The 17500-nt window shown below is 33.0% G+C and overlaps 2 non-coding genes across 2 annotated transcripts; both read right to left on the reverse strand.

The window, feature by feature from the left end:
- Positions 1–639: 639 nt before the first annotated feature.
- Positions 640–711, reverse strand: TRNAN-GUU (transfer RNA asparagine (anticodon GUU)). Its single transcript has one exon. It is a non-coding gene; the product is annotated as a tRNA-Asn (tRNA).
- Positions 712–11500: 10789 nt separating this feature from the next.
- On the reverse strand, positions 11501–11580 carry TRNAL-UAG (transfer RNA leucine (anticodon UAG)). The gene has a single exon. It is a non-coding gene; the product is annotated as a tRNA-Leu (tRNA).
- Between the last annotated feature and the right edge of the window lie 5920 nt (positions 11581–17500).

Consider the following 17500-nt stretch of genomic DNA (forward strand, 5'->3'; position numbering starts at 1 on the left):
AAACTCTACTGCGGTGACGATACTGTAGGGGAGGTCCTGCGGCAAAATAGCTCGATGCCAGAATGATAAAAAGCTTAACACCTCTTATTTGACTTTTTCACTATTTTGAAATAAGAAAAAGATCCAAATCTAAAATGCAAAGGTCGTCTTATTCAAAACCTCAATCATCACATCCCCTCTCTCCCACTTCACACCTCGGAACGCACTGTTCTTATAGAGAGAAAGGCGCTTTCCCATCTTCTTAACCTGAAATGAAGGGGTACCCCCGGGAAGAGATCCAGTGGAGACAGCTGGGCCTGTAGCTCAGAGGATTAGAGCACGTGGCTACGAACCACGGTGTCGGGGGTTCGAATCCCTCCTCGCCCACAGCCTTCCAAAGGGGGAAGGGCCTTTACTTTCCCCCTGAGGGTAGGAAAATCATGATCGGGATAGCGGACGTAAAGCTATTGAACTTAGGTATGCTCTTTCCTTTTGTCGAAGTGGAATCGTAGAACAGAATGTGATACGATGAGATAGAATGCAATAGAAATAGAAACAAGGATAGCGAACGGGTTACCTACTCCTAAGGGTCAAAGCAAGCCCTTTAATTCAATTCTTTATTCTTACATTAAAATTCTTACATTAAAGAATGAATAAAATCTCCCCAAGTAGGATTCGAACCTACGACCAGTCAGTTAACAGCCGACCGCTCTACCACTGAGCTACTGAGGAACAAGGGGGGATTCGACCTCCTAGAGTTCAACTCCCGCTCTCAACCCATGAACAATATGAGTCCGAAGCTTCTTTCGTAACTCCCATAATTTCTTCGTAGTGGCTCCGTTCCATGCCTCATTTCATAGGGAAGCCCAAAGTGGCTCTATTTCATTCTATTTCACTTCCTAGCACTTCCTATCATTTAATATCCATCCCTTTGGTCTTATTGACATAAGAGATGTCATTTATAGTCTATCTCTTTCTATATATGGAAAGTCAAGAAATTCTCATCGAAACATCGAGAAATTGTGCATATAGAAAACTCTAAAGAAAGAAAAAAAGGAGACCCATGCCATGATTTTCAAATCTTTTCTATTTAGTAGTCTAAGTTTCTCGATGAGGATAATTAATTCGGTCGTTGTGGTCGGACTCTATTATGGATTTCTGACTACATTCTCCATAGGTCCCTCTTAGATCTTCTTTCTCCAATCTTGGATTAGGGAAGAAGGAGATATTCGCGACTACTGGCGATTTCATTATGGGGCAGCTCATGATCTTCATATCGATCTATTATCCACCTCTGTATCTATTCTTTCTTAGCTAAACAGGTGGAAGATCTATCCAATTTGGTTATATTATATCATGGACTCGAAAAACGGATCTGAATTTGACTGAAATGCACGATCTTCACAGGTATCACTTTTCACGATACCTAAAAGGTGGAATAGCGATTTTCGAACCATTTCCTATAAGAGAATGGTTTCCATTACTTTGAGAAATGGATTCTTATATCAAACTATAGCTATTGCATTAAAGAAGAAAAGAAACTAATAGAAGTCGAAGACGCGGAATGATAGTGAATAGAGAGAAAGATTCTTCTGATTTTCTTGTTTCTATCTACTAGACGCCGTAGAGAATTGAGAATTTTCATGTCTTTCAATTCTCGTACTCGTAATTGGAAAGTTATGGAAGGAGACCCATCATTTTGCAATGAAAACAACATATAAAACTCTGGACAATTTCGAAATCAGGCCAAGCGTCTTAATACATATGCAAAAAAATTCATTATTGGCCCACCATTGATTAGAAGATTTAGCTTGTATGAATCGCTATTGGTTTGATACGAATAATGACAATCGTTTCAGTATGTTAAGGATACAGATGTATCCACAATTCATTTAGAGTTACTTAATAGTCTATTTCTTATACCATATCTCTATCCCGTGAAATTCTCGAGCCAAAAGATGGATGCATATGCTGTGTTTCATTTTGCTAAATGATATCAATTAAATGGTGTATCAATTCCATAAATTGCATATAGCAATAAATAAATCAGCAAAATTCTTTCTAATATTTTAGATAGAAGAAACATTTCTTCTATCTAAAATATTAGAAAGAATGTACCCTTCTATCCAAATCCAATTTGCATCGATAAAATAAATCCAAATTCCAGTAGTAGATGAATAATTGCAAATTTGTGTGTGTACGAGATTAGAATAACTTCAAAATAACTGACATAATTTTGTATTTTTCCTGATCAGAAAAATACATGAAAAAGAAAGGAGGTAGAAAAATTTTTGGATTTATGGTTAAAGAAGAAAAAGAAGAAAACAGGGGTTCTGTTGAATTTCAAGTATTCAGTTTCACCAATAAGATACGGAGACTTGCTTCACATTTGGAATTACACAAAAAAGATTTTTCATCGGAAAGAGGTCTACGAAGACTTTTGGGAAAACGTCGACGTTTGCTGGCTTATTTGGCAAAGAAAAATAGAGTACGTTATAAGAAATTAATCGGTCAGTTGAATATTCGGGAGCAGTAATTTAATCGTTCAAATTTTTTTCTTGTTTTATTATTTTTTTAGTAGTCTTATAGTAGTCTTAGATTTTTCATTTTGATGAGCCTCGCTTTGAGGAATTCATGGAATAATCCATTTTCATGGAATAATGAATTAAGGAAGAAAGGATATGAGTCTACCGCTTACAAGAAAAGATCTCATGATAGTCAATATGGGCCCTCAACACCCATCAATGCATGGTGTTCTTCGACTGATCGTTACTCTCGATGGTGAGGATGTTATTGATTGTGAACCCATATTAGGGTATTTACACAGAGGAATGGAAAAAATCGCGGAAAACCGAACTATTATACAATACTTACCTTATGTAACAAGGTGGGATTATTTAGCTACTATGTTTACAGAAGCAATAACAGTAAATGCACCAGAATTCTTGGAGAATATTCAAATACCACAAAGAGCCAGCTATATTAGGGTAATTATGTTAGAATTAAGCCGGATAGCTTCTCACTTGCTATGGCTTGGACCTTTTATGGCGGATCTCGGCGCACAGACTCCTTTTTTCTATATTTTTAGAGAGAGAGAATTAATATATGATCTATTTGAAGCTGCTACAGGTATGCGAATGATGCACAATTACTTTCGCATCGGAGGAGTAGCCGCCGATCTACCTTATGGATGGATCGATAAATGTTTAGATTTCTGTGATTATTTTTTACGCGGAGTTGTTGAATATCAACAACTTATTACACAGAATCCAATTTTTTTAGAGCGAGTTGAAGGAGTAGGTTTTATTAGCGGAGAAGAAGCAGTAAATTGGGGCTTATCGGGACCGATGTTACGAGCTTCTGGAATACAATGGGATCTTCGTAAAGTAGATCCTTATGAGTCTTACAACCAATTTGATTGGAAAGTCCAATGGCAAAAAGAAGGGGATTCGTTAGCTCGCTATTTAGTACGAATTGGTGAAATGAGGGAATCCATCAAAATAATTCAACAAGCTGTAGAAAAAATTCCTGGAGGACCTTATGAAAATTTAGAAGTCCGACGCTTTAAGAAAGAAAATAATTCTGAATGGAATGATTTTGAGTATAAATTTCTTGGTAAAAAACCTTCGCCCAATTTTGAATTGTCAAGACAAGAGCTTTATGTAAGAGTAGAAGCCCCAAAAGGTGAATTAGGGATTTATCTAGTAGGAGATGATAGCCTTTTCCCCTGGAGATGGAAAATCCGTCCACCCGGGTTTATTAATTTGCAAATTCTTCCTCAGCTAGTTAAAAAAATGAAATTGGCTGATATCATGACGATATTAGGTAGTATAGATATCATTATGGGGGAAGTTGATCGTTGAAATGATAATAGATAGGGTAGAGGTAGAAACTATCAATTCTTTTTCGAAATTGGAATTATTAAAAGAAGTCTATGGACTGATATCGATTCTACCCATTTTGACCCTCCTTTTGGGAATAACAATAGAGGTACTCGTAATTGTGTGGTTAGAAAGAGAAATATCTGCGTCGATACAACAACGTATTGGTCCTGAATATGCTGGCCCCCTGGGCCTGCTTCAAGCTATAGCAGATGGGACTAAGCTACTTTTTAAAGAAGATATTCTGCCATCCCGAGGAGATATTTCTTTATTTAGCATTGGACCCTCTATAGCAGTCATATCAGTTTTATTAAGTTTTTTAGTTATCCCTTTGGGATATCATTTTGTTTTAGCCGATCTTAGTATTGGTGTTTTTTTATGGATTGCCATTTCAAGTATAGCTCCTATTGGTCTTCTTATGGCAGGATATAGCTCAAATAATAAATATTCTTTTTCAGGCGGTCTACGAGCTGCTGCTCAATCCATTAGTTATGAAATACCATTAACTTTTTGTGTGCTAGCAATATCTCTACGTGTGATTCGTTAAAATAGATCTTTTTCCTATAAAATCCATTAACTATTTATATTCCTTTTCTTATTTAGTATTTGGGTTGGTAAGTTAAACTAGATAGCTATATGAGTGAAACAAAACAGCTTATAAATTTGTAGTAAAAAGAAAAAATCTCATTTCCTACGTACAAGAAAAAAGTGGAAGTAAACATAAGCAGTGTAAACTCTTTATCCCAAGGTTGATATTTTTTAATTAGTCATCATATCTTGAAGCGGCCAAGAATAAAGGATTCACGATATGGAATTCCATTACTAGAATACTCCTAGTTATTACTATAACTTAATAATCCATAAGAAGAATCCACCAAAAGTTAGTGAAGGGTTAGGAACACTAAAGTACATAAAGGATTAGTAATGGAAAATCTAAAACATTAGAGATTTTTGCCCATAAAAGGAATCATAATAAGGACTTGCAATTTGTAGAAATTATCAAGTAGTACTTTCTTCGGATTCCGATCCAGAGTATGTTCCCATTCACTTGTTAAGGAAATGGCTATCAAGAACGAATTAACCCTTTATCCATTTTTTCTTTTTAAATACCCCCTCCCTGGGGAAAGAAGAATAGTAAAAAAGATATGGAGTGCACTAGAAAAAATTTTCATTATTTCCTTCCTCTATCCATATTCATGCAGAATTGCTCATGAACTAATACCCAACTCTTTCCATTTATTAATTGAATTCCTATAACAAGTAACAAGTGTTTTATTCCAAGATTAAGTTATTACTGAACAAAGAAAAATTTTCATTATATTATAAAGGATGAGATCAATTCGGAAGCGCTTTTTCTTATTCTAGCAGACGGAATTCCTTTGGTCTAATTTAGGACTTTCAAATCTATTTTATTTTATCTAATTCTATCTACGCCCCCGGGGCTAGGAACAAAACAGTCCTTTCCTTTTTCTGATCATAGAGAAGCCGTATGAAGCTAAGGTTTCATGTACGGTTTTGAAATAGCGGTGGGAACTGTGATGTTATCACCGACTATGATTATCTAACAGTTCAAGTACAGTTGATATAGTTGAAGCACAGTCAAAATACGGTTTTTTTGGATGGAATATTTGGCGTCAGCCTATAGGTTTTCTGGTTTTTTTAATTTCTTCTTTGGCAGAATGTGAAAGATTACCCTTTGATTTACCAGAAGCGGAGGAAGAATTAGTAGCAGGTTACCAAACTGAATATTCCGGTATCAAATATGGTTTATTTTATCTTGTTTCTTACCTAAATTTATTAGTTTCTTCTTTATTTGTAACAGTTCTCTACTTGGGCGGGTGGAATTTATCTATTCCCTATATATCCTTTTTTGATTTTTTCCAAATGAATAAAGCAGTTGGAATTTTGGAAATGACAATGGGTATATTTATTACATTAACTAAAGCTTATTTATTTCTCTTCATTTCTATCACAATAAGATGGACTTTACCGAGGATGAGAATGGATCAGTTATTAAATCTTGGATGGAAATTTCTTTTACCTATTTCCCTGGGCAATCTCTTATTAACAACCTCTTCTCAACTTGTTTCACTATAAATAAGATAATACAATAATAGTAAGAATATTTTCAACACAAAAGCTCTCTCAAACAAGAGAAAGAAACATATCTTTTTCATAGATATTTAGAATGAATATGTTCCCTATGGTAACTGGGTTCATGAGTTATGGTCAACAAACAATACGTGCTACAAGGTACATAGGTCAAAGTTTCATAACTACCTTATCCCACACAAATCGTTTACCTATAACGATTCACTACCCTTATGAAAAATCAATTACACCAGAGCGTTTCCGAGGGCGAATCCACTTTGAATTTGATAAATGTATTGCTTGTGAAGTATGTGTTCGCGTATGTCCGATAGATTTACCCGTTGTGGATTGGAGATTTGAAAAGGATATTAAAAGAAAACAATTGCTTAATTATAGTATTGATTTCGGAGTTTGTATATTTTGTGGCAATTGTGTTGAGTACTGTCCAACAAGCTGTTTATCAATGACTGAAGAATATGAACTTTCTACCTATGATCGTCATGAATTGAATTACAATCAAATTGCTTTAAGTCGGTTACCAATCTCCATAATGGGAGATTACACAATTCAAACAATTAGGAATTCGTCTGAAAGTAAAATAAACAAAGAAAAATCTTCGAATTCAAGAACGATTACTGATTACTAAACTTTGATTTTGTCTTTCTGTTATAAAAATCTAATAATTCTTTATTAAACTTTAAAATTAAACTATAAAGAAAAACGAAAAACTACTGCTTATTGGAAATTATTTCTTATTTTAAATCAGACTAGATTTTCGTGATATAATATAATTTATAACTATAAGTTTATACACAAAAAAATACCCTAATCCTTTTTTCCTTCCTTGAATCCTTTAGTTTTAGTCAGTTCATGAAAAATTTTATACTATTAATTTCTTTTTATCCATAATGGATTTACCTGGACCAATACATGAGATTCTTATGCTATTTGGGGGATTTGTTCTTCTACTAGGGGGTCTAGGAGTAGTATTACTTACCAACCCCATTTATTCTGCCTTTTCGCTGGGATTAGTTCTTGTTTGTATATCCTTATTCTATTTTTTATTAAATTCCTACTTTGTAGCTGTCGCACAACTTCTTATTTATGTGGGAGCCATAAATGTCTTGATCATATTCGCTGTAATGTTCGTAAATGGCTCAGAATGGTCTAAAGATAAGAATTATTGGACTATTGGAGATGGGTTCACTTCACTCGTTTGTATAACTATTGTTTTTTCACTAATGACTACTATCCCAGATACGTCGTGGTATGGAATTCTTTGGACTACAAGATCAAACCAAATAGTAGAACAGGGTCTCATAAATAATGTTCAACAAATTGGAATTCATTTAGCAACCGATTTTTATCTTCCGTTTGAACTCATTTCCATAATTCTTCTAGTTTCTTTAATAGGTGCAATTACTATGGCTCGGCAATAAGAAAACTTAGAAAAAGTACAAATTATAAGAATTGCAAATCTAAAATAAATAACTAAAGAATCACAATTTTGATTTAGTAAAATCCATCTACTGCCAACAAATACCTCCTTTTTTTTTTTTTTTTTTTTCTTTTGTTGTGTAATTGTTCTATTGTAATTAATTGAATCGGTTCAATTCTTGCCCTCATATTGAAATGAATCGAGATTGATAAGGAGTTAGTTAATGATGTTTGAGCATGTACTTTTTTTGAGTGTCTATTTATTTTCGATTGGTATCTATGGATTGATCACAAGCCGAAACATGGTTAGAGCTCTAATATGTCTTGAACTTATACTGAATTCAATTAATCTAAATCTCGTAACATTTTCTGATCTATTTGATAGTCGCCAATTAAAAGGAGATATTTTCGCAATTTTTGTTATAGCCCTTGCAGCTGCTGAAGCCGCTATTGGACTATCCATTCTTTCTTCCATCCATCGTAATAGGAAATCCACTCGTATCAATCAATCTAATTTATTGAATAATTAGACTTTTGAATAATTAGACATAGAATCCTCTAAACAAAGGCGCACATATTAAAATAAATAGAAATCAATACTATTTTCTTAGTATTATTTGAGAATATCCATTTTTTTTAGTAGATTATTGCATAGTATTCTTTTTCACTTAAATGAATTTTTGTATTTGTAATTCATTGATATTGCAATTTGAATATTGCAATAATTTATATTGAAAAGACGATAGCCAATTTATTGGCTAATTCGAATTCGTCTGTACAATTCGTAAAATTCTTTCTTATTTCTTATTTATTGTTGAAATCCAAAATTAAAGTCTCTTGGCTCTCTTCACGCTTTCTCACAAACAGATTAAAAAATAGATTTTTTTTTTTGAAGTTTGGATAAACCATTGCTTCGTCTGGTGTCTACAATACATATGACTCATTATAGTACTAATTTCATTTTTACCAGATCGAAAAATTTTATGTTGAAAAGAAAAATTTATAGATCCAATGTCACATTCCGTAAAAATTTACGATACATGTATAGGATGCACTCAATGTGTACGAGCTTGTCCAACAGATGTATTAGAAATGATACCCTGGGATGGATGTAAAGCCAAGCAAATTGCTTCCGCGCCGAGAACCGAAGATTGTGTGGGTTGTAAGAGATGTGAATCTGCCTGCCCGACAGATTTTTTAAGTGTCCGCGTTTATTTAGGGCCTGAAACAACACGTAGCATGGCTCTATCTTATTGATACGTTACAAAAAACTTCACTCGAATCGTCTGATTCCTCTTTACCGAAGAAGCCTGTGCTCGAAATAATCGAGCACGGGCTTTTCTGGTCAAAACGTATCTTGTCTTTATCACTTTATCATGAGTTATTTTCCTTGGTTAACAATACTTGTTGTTTTGCCGATATTTGCAGGTTCATTAATTTTCTTTTTACCTCATAAGGGAAACAAAGTCGTTAGGTGGTATACTATATCTATTTGTTTATTAGAATTCCTTCTAATGACTTATGCGTTCTGTTATCATTTCCAACTGGAGGATCCCTTAATCCAATTAAAGGAGGATTATAAATGGATAGATGTCTTCGATTTCCACTGGAGATTGGGAATCGATGGACTTTCATTAGGATCTATTTTATTGACAGGATTTATCACTACTTTAGCTACTTTAGCAGCTTGGCCAATTACACGGAATTCGCGATTATTCTATTTCCTGATGCTCGCAATGTATAGTGGTCAAATAGGATTATTTTCTTCGCGAGACCTTTTACTTTTTTTTATCATGTGGGAGTTAGAATTAATTCCTGTTTACTTACTTTTATCCATGTGGGGGGGGAAGAGGCGTCTATATTCAGCTACAAAGTTTATTTTGTATACTGCAGGCGGTTCCATTTTTTTCTTAATCGGAGTTCTGGGTATGGGCTTATATGGTTCCAACGAACCAGGATTAGATTTGGAAAGATTAATTAATCAATCATACCCTGCAACCTTGGAAATACTTTTATATTTTGGCTTCCTTATTGCTTATGCTGTCAAATTGCCGATTATACCCCTACATACGTGGTTACCAGATACCCATGGGGAAGCACATTATAGTACATGTATGCTTTTAGCGGGAATATTATTAAAGATGGGAGCATATGGATTGATTCGGATCAACATGGAATTGTTACCTCATGCTCATTATCTATTTTCGCCCTGGTTAGTAATAATAGGAGCGATCCAAATAATCTATGCAGCTTCAACTTCTCTTGGTCAACGAAATTTCAAAAAAAGAATAGCTTATTCCTCTGTATCTCACATGGGTTTCATAATTATAGGAATTGGTTCCATAACCAACATTGGACTCAATGGAGCTATTTTACAAATATTATCCCATGGATTTATTGGTGCTACACTTTTTTTCTTGGCAGGAACCGCTTCTGATAGAATGCGTCTTGTTTATCTCGAAGAACTGGGGGGAATATCTATCCCAATGCCTAAAATTTTTACCATGTTTAGTAGCTTTTCAATGGCTTCTCTTGCCTTACCAGGAATGAGTGGTTTTGTCGCAGAATTAGTAGTATTTTTTGGACTAATTACTAGTCCAAAATTTCTGTTAATGCCAAAAACACTAATTACTTTTGTAATGGCAATTGGAATGATATTAACTCCTATTTATTTATTATCTATGTTACGCCAGATGTTCTATGGATACAAGCTATTTAATGTTCCAAACGCAAATTTTGTGGATTCTGGACCACGAGAACTCTTTATTTTAATCTGTATCTTTTTACCAGTAATAGGAATTGGTATTTATCCAGATTTTGTTCTCTCCCTATCCGTTGACAGGGTAGAGGCTCTCTTATCCAATTATTATCCTAAATAGGTTTGCTTTTTTTTACTCGTCTGCTCTATTAATGCAGAAATAAGTAAAAAAGTATATAATGCAGAAATAAGTAAAAAAGTATAATTAGATCTATCTCGAATTTTTGAGAACCCTTTGATAAGGCGTTCAAGGGGTTCTCAAATAAAACATAAAAGTAAAAACCTTCATTTCATGAAGGTTTTATTTTATGTAATCATTTAGGTGTTAATGTAAACGAACCATAACTATGTAAGCCTATTCCTAATAGATTTATACCAAAATAACAAATCCAAATTATAAGAAATCCTATCAAAGCTATAAGTGCAGAATTCGTACCCTTCCAATTTGGATTTGTTCTACTATGTAAATAAATTGCGAATATGGTCCAAGTAATAAATGCCCAAGTTTCCTTAGGATCCCAATTCCAATAGGATCCCCAGGCCTCATTAGCCCATACTGCTCCACAAAGAATACCTACGGTTAAAAGGGTAAATCCTAGGCTAATGACACGATAACTCCAAGAATCCAAACGCTCCGTTAATTGATATTTGTAATAATTTGGAAATGAAGGGACAGAGGTTCTTTTTAAAGCACTTCTTTTTGCATAAAAATATTTAATATCACTAAAGAAAAATGTTTTATTTAAAACATTTTTTTTCTTTTTAGAAAAGAAATGGAAATTATTTCGAAATCTAATGATTAGAATAGCGGCAGATAATAAGGATCCGCACAAAAGAGTTGCATAGCTTAATAACATCATACTGACATGCATCATTAACCACTGAGATTGTAGAGCAGGTACTAGTATCGTGGATTGATGCATTTCAGTTAAAAGACCCGATGTGGCAAAGCCTTGCGTTAAAATAGTACTTGGCGTAGTTATTGTGCTTAAATCATTTTTAGAGTTCTGTATTTTAGGAATGGTATGAAGAATATACAGGGCCCATGAAAGGAAGATCAATGACTCATATAAATTACTTAATGGAAAATGTCCCGAGGAAGCCCAACGAGAAACTAAGAATCCTGTTATAGAGAAAAAAGTAACTATCATTCCTTTTTCTGACGAATCGCGTAATCCTCCAAGTTCACGAACTAATAAGGTTATAAAATGAATCGTAATCACAATTGAAATCGTTGAGAAAGAGATATGAGTTAGTATATGTTCTAAAGTTGCAAATAGCATAAGGGGAAGGTCCCATTACAAAATTGTAAATTTCGAATTGATTTCTAATCTATTGTATTCTTTTTCAAGAATGCCGCCACTCGGATTCGAACCGAGATGCTTGAGCACTGCTTCCTAAGAGCAGCGTGTCTACCAATTTCACCATGGCGGCTAACTTCAAATAATAGGTAACTTAAAAGAATAATAGCTATTATCTTGGGAATCGTCGATATTGGGAAAGTCCATAAAATTTAGGAACATTAGAGTTTTCATTAAAATAGACTTCGTTTGGTAGTATCGTTTCCATTTTTTTTTTTTACAATAAACTCTTGCTTTGCCCAATAGAAACACAAACACTGCTTGAAAGAGTTGGAACTTCTTTTTTCTAACTTGCAATTATAGAACTAATTTTTTCTAATTAATTTCCCCTTTACATTTTGAAAATTCTTTCAATACAATGAAAAAAATCCAAAAGGGTTTCTATTTAATGATGAAATTAAAATAAAATGGATAAATAGAAAAGGCTTTTTGGATTTTTTAAAAATTTCTAGAATGAAAGTCTTTATGCTCTTATTAATAAGATTTACTAACCTTATGATTTTGGAGAAGATAGGTGGAAGTTGTAAGTCCTATTGTAAGAATACTCCACTTTTCATAATTTTCCTAATAGAATATGAGGATTCTATTAGGAAAATTATGAAAAGTTCATTGATAGGAAAAGAATACTTAGCACACAGTATACCAAACAAAACTTTTTTTTTCTTGTATATATAAGATAAGAGGGGTTTTTTGTTCTAAGAATATTGTACCGAGTAATTCGACACATAAAAGTACATTCAAAGAAGAATCCAAATTATTAAATAATTGGAATTCTTTTTTGATAAGTCAATTCATATTATTCCAAAATCTTATTATTTGTTTGTTGCCCAGAAAAACCCTTTGGTTTTGGATGCTCATTACCGCTCGAAAATGATCTTGATTTTACTAAAGAATAAGATTGTACTATGGAAAAATAAGTCTTTTTCTTCCAAATATTTTTACGAATACGCTTTTTTGACATTGAAGTACGTTTTTTTGGAACTGCCATTCAAAAAGGAAATTACTTTTTTCTAGTTGTATGTGAAAGACATCTATTGCTGCAAATCAATCCTTCTTTCTTCTTTTTATTAGTATTTATACTTAGATACTGAAAGATACTTAAATTTTGAATTATTTTTTACTTCATTTTGTCTAATGCGGATAAGACAACAAGAATTTTTTAACATTTTTTCTTTATATATTTTATACTTTTTTTTTAATAATATAGAATATATAGAAGGGTTTCTCATTTAAATCTATTTATATCTATTTATATATCAAGTATACTCCATATATAGATATATGGTATGGAAGCCTATCCCCCATATAAGATAAGACGGGGGGATAAAAAGAAGGGAAAATGAAAATAGTTAATTAAGTTCAGAATGGTATTCCATAAAGGAAAGGAATTCCAATCAAAACAAAAAATACTGAGTCTCTTAAACAAGACATTCTAAAACTTAGGTAATTTATAGTCATTAGAATTTTAGTTCTATATGAAGTAAGGACTATTCGATAATTTCTTATAAACATAGGTTTTCATTGGAATTCACTCAATCAGTTAATTATGGAACAAGAGAGCTGTTTCATCTTTGTTTTAAAGAAATATAAAAATGAATTATGAATAGAAAGTAAAATGATTCCACTTTTTTTTTTTTATTTTTATAAATATCTTTATTTAGTTAATAAAATAACTTCGTTACCTAGTTATTTTATTAACTTTTTTAATTTAACCAACTAAACCCATTCTTAATTTTTAATTATTTCAATGAGATAAATTTTGGAAAAATTAAGAATTTCAGTATTTTTTCTTATTCTTTTTATTTATTCTTTCAGAAAGAGATAAGAATTGGTTTGGTGAATCGGAAACAATTTTATAGAAAAATTGAAGTAAAAATTGAAGTAAAAATTGCAATTTCTTTTCTTATGGAACATACATATCAATATGCATGGGTAATCCCTCTTCTCCCACTTCCAGTTATTATGTCAATGGGATTTGGCCTTATTCTTATTCCGACAGCAACAAAAAATCTTCGTCGCATATGGGCTTTTCCTAGTGTTTTACTCTTAAGTATAGCTATGGTATTCTCAGTTCAACTGTCTATTCAACAAATAAATGGAAGTTCGATCTATCAATATCTATGGTCTTGGACCGTCAATAATGATTTTTCTTTAGAATTTGGATACTTGATTGACCCACTTACTTCTATTATGTTAATACTAATTACTACTGTAGGAATCCTGGTTCTTATTTATAGTGATGGTTATATGTCTCACGATGAAGGATATTTGAGATTTTTTGTTTATATAAGTTTTTTCAATACTTCCATGTTGGGATTGGTTACTAGCTCCAATTTGATACAAATTTATTTTTTTTGGGAACTCGTGGGAATGTGTTCTTATTTATTGATAGGCTTTTGGTTTACACGACCAATCGCAGCGAGTGCTTGTCAAAAAGCTTTTGTAACTAATCGTGTAGGGGATTTTGGTCTATTATTAGGAATTTTAGGTTTTTTTTGGATAACAGGTAGTTTAGAGTTTAGGGATTTGTTCAAAATAGCTAATAACTGGATTCCTAATAATGGAATTAACTCTTTACTTACTACTTTGTGTGCTTTTTTATTATTCCTTGGTGCAGTTGCGAAATCCGCACAATTCCCTCTTCACGTATGGTTACCCGATGCTATGGAAGGGCCCACTCCTATTTCGGCTCTTATACACGCAGCAACTATGGTTGCTGCGGGAATTTTTCTTCTAGCTCGACTTCTTCCTCTTTTCATATCTTTACCTTTGATAATGAGTTTTATTTCTTTAGTAGGTACAATAACACTATTCTTAGGAGCTACTTTAGCTCTTGCTCAGAGAGATATTAAAAGAAGCTTAGCCTATTCTACAATGTCTCAATTGGGTTATATGATGTTAGCTCTAGGTATAGGTTCTTATCAAGCTGCTTTATTCCATTTGATCACTCATGCTTATTCAAAAGCTTTATTGTTCTTGGGATCCGGATCCGTTATTCATTCAATGGAACCTCTTGTTGGATATTCACCAGATAAAAGTCAAAATATGGTTCTTATGGGCGGTTTAAGAAAATACATTCCAATCACAAGAACTACTTTTTTATGGGGTACACTTTCTCTTTGTGGTATTCCACCTCTTGCTTGCTTCTGGTCCAAAGATGAAATCCTTAGTAATAGTTGGTTGTATTCGCCCTTTTTTGGAATAATAGCCTCCTTTACTGCAGGATTAACTGCCTTTTATATGTTTCGGATATATTTACTTACATTTGATGGGTATTTGCGTGTTCATTTTCAAAATTACAGTAGCACTAAAGAGAGTTCCTTGTATTCAATATCCTTATGGGGAAAAAGGATACCCAAAGGAGTGAATAGGGATTTCGTTTTATCAACAACGAAGAGTGGAGTTTCTTTTTTTTCACAAAATATACCAAAAATTCAAGGTAATACAAGAAATAGGATAGGATCCTTTACTACGTCTTTTGGGGCTAAAAAAACTTTTGCCTATCCGCATGAAACGGGAAATACTATGTTATTTCCTCTTCTTATATTACTACTTTTCACTTTGTTCATTGGATTCATAGGAATCTCTTTTGATAATGGAGGAATTGGTAATGGAATAGCAGAGTTAACCATATTATCAAAGTGGTTAACTCCCTCAATAAACTTTACCCAGGAAAGTTCTAATTCTTTTGTAAATTCATATGAATTTATTACTAATGCAATTTCTTCTGTAAGTCTAGCTATCTTTGGTTTATTCATAGCATATATCTTCTATGGATCCGCTTATTCTTTTTTTCAGAATTTGGATTTAATAAACTCTTTTTACAAAGGAAATCCTAAAAAAGAATTTTTAGATCAAGTAAAAAAAAATATATACAGTTGGTCATATAATCGTGGTTATATAGATATTTTCTATACTAGGGTCTTTACCCTCGGTATAAGAGGGTTAACCGAACTCACGGAGTTTTTTGATAAGGGTGTTATTGATGGAATTACCAATGGAGTGGGTCTTGCTAGTTTTTGTATAGGAGAGGAAATTAAATATGTAGGGGGAGGTCGAATCTCGTCTTATTTATTCTTTTTTTTATGTTATGTATCTGTGTTTTTATTCTTTTTTCTTTCTTAAGTTAAGGAATTTACAACAAGTCTCTTGCAAAAATAACTATCCTATCCCCTTTCTACAATCTCTCTATATCCTTGTTACATAAGGTAAGTATTGTATAATAGTTCGGTTTTCCGCGATTTTTTCCATTCCTCTGTGTAAATACCCTAATATGGGTTCACAATCAATAACATCCTCACCATCGAGAGTAACGATCAGTCGAAGAACACCATGCATTGATGGGTGTTGAGGGCCCATATTGACTATCATGAGATCTTTTCTTGTAAGCGGTAGACTCATATCCTTTCTTCCTTAATTCATTATTCCATGAAAATGGATTATTCCATGAATTCCTCAAAGCGAGGCTCATCAAAATGAAAAATCTAAGACTACTATAAGACTACTAAAAAAATAATAAAACAAGAAAAAAATTTGAACGATTAAATTACTGCTCCCGAATATTCAACTGACCGATTAATTTCTTATAACGTACTCTATTTTTCTTTGCCAAATAAGCCAGCAAACGTCGACGTTTTCCCAAAAGTCTTCGTAGACCTCTTTCCGATGAAAAATCTTTTTTGTGTAATTCCAAATGTGAAGCAAGTCTCCGTATCTTATTGGTGAAACTGAATACTTGAAATTCAACAGAACCCCTGTTTTCTTCTTTTTCTTCTTTAACCATAAATCCAAAAATTTTTCTACCTCCTTTCTTTTTCATGTATTTTTCTGATCAGGAAAAATACAAAATTATGTCAGTTATTTTGAAGTTATTCTAATCTCGTACACACACAAATTTGCAATTATTCATCTACTACTGGAATTTGGATTTATTTTATCGATGCAAATTGGATTTGGATAGAAGGGTACATTCTTTCTAATATTTTAGATAGAAGAAATGTTTCTTCTATCTAAAATATTAGAAAGAATTTTGCTGATTTATTTATTGCTATATGCAATTTATGGAATTGATACACCATTTAATTGATATCATTTAGCAAAATGAAACACAGCATATGCATCCATCTTTTGGCTCGAGAATTTCACGGGATAGAGATATGGTATATAGAAATAGACTATTAAGTAACTCTAAATGAATTGTGGATACATCTGTATCCTTAACATACTGAAACGATTGTCATTATTCGTATCAAACCAATAGCGATTCATACAAGCTAAATCTTCTAATCAATGGTGGGCCAATAATGAATTTTTTTGCATATGTATTAAGACGCTTGGCCTGATTTCGAAATTGTCCAGAGTTTTATATGTTGTTTTCATTGCAAAATGATGGGTCTCCTTCCATAACTTTCCAATTACGAGTACGAGAATTGAAAGACATGAAAATTCTCAATTCTCTACGGCGTCTAGTAGATAGAAACAAGAAAATCAGAAGAATCTTTCTCTCTATTCACTATCATTCCGCGTCTTCGACTTCTATTAGTTTCTTTTCTTCTTTAATGCAATAGCTATAGTTTGATATAAGAATCCATTTCTCAAAGTAATGGAAACCATTCTCTTATAGGAAATGGTTCGAAAATCGCTATTCCACCTTTTAGGTATCGTGAAAAGTGATACCTGTGAAGATCGTGCATTTCAGTCAAATTCAGATCCGTTTTTCGAGTCCATGATATAATATAACCAAATTGGATAGATCTTCCACCTGTTTAGCTAAGAAAGAATAGATACAGAGGTGGATAATAGATCGATATGAAGATCATGAGCTGCCCCATAATGAAATCGCCAGTAGTCGCGAATATCTCCTTCTTCCCTAATCCAAGATTGGAGAAAGAAGATCTAAGAGGGACCTATGGAGAATGTAGTCAGAAATCCATAATAGAGTCCGACCACAACGACCGAATTAATTATCCTCATCGAGAAACTTAGACTACTAA

This window comes from Triticum urartu, unplaced genomic scaffold (genome assembly GCF_056163025.1).
Source record: "Triticum urartu cultivar PI428250 unplaced genomic scaffold, HENAU_Tu73 scaffold2, whole genome shotgun sequence".
Taxonomy (NCBI): domain Eukaryota; kingdom Viridiplantae; phylum Streptophyta; class Magnoliopsida; order Poales; family Poaceae; genus Triticum; species Triticum urartu.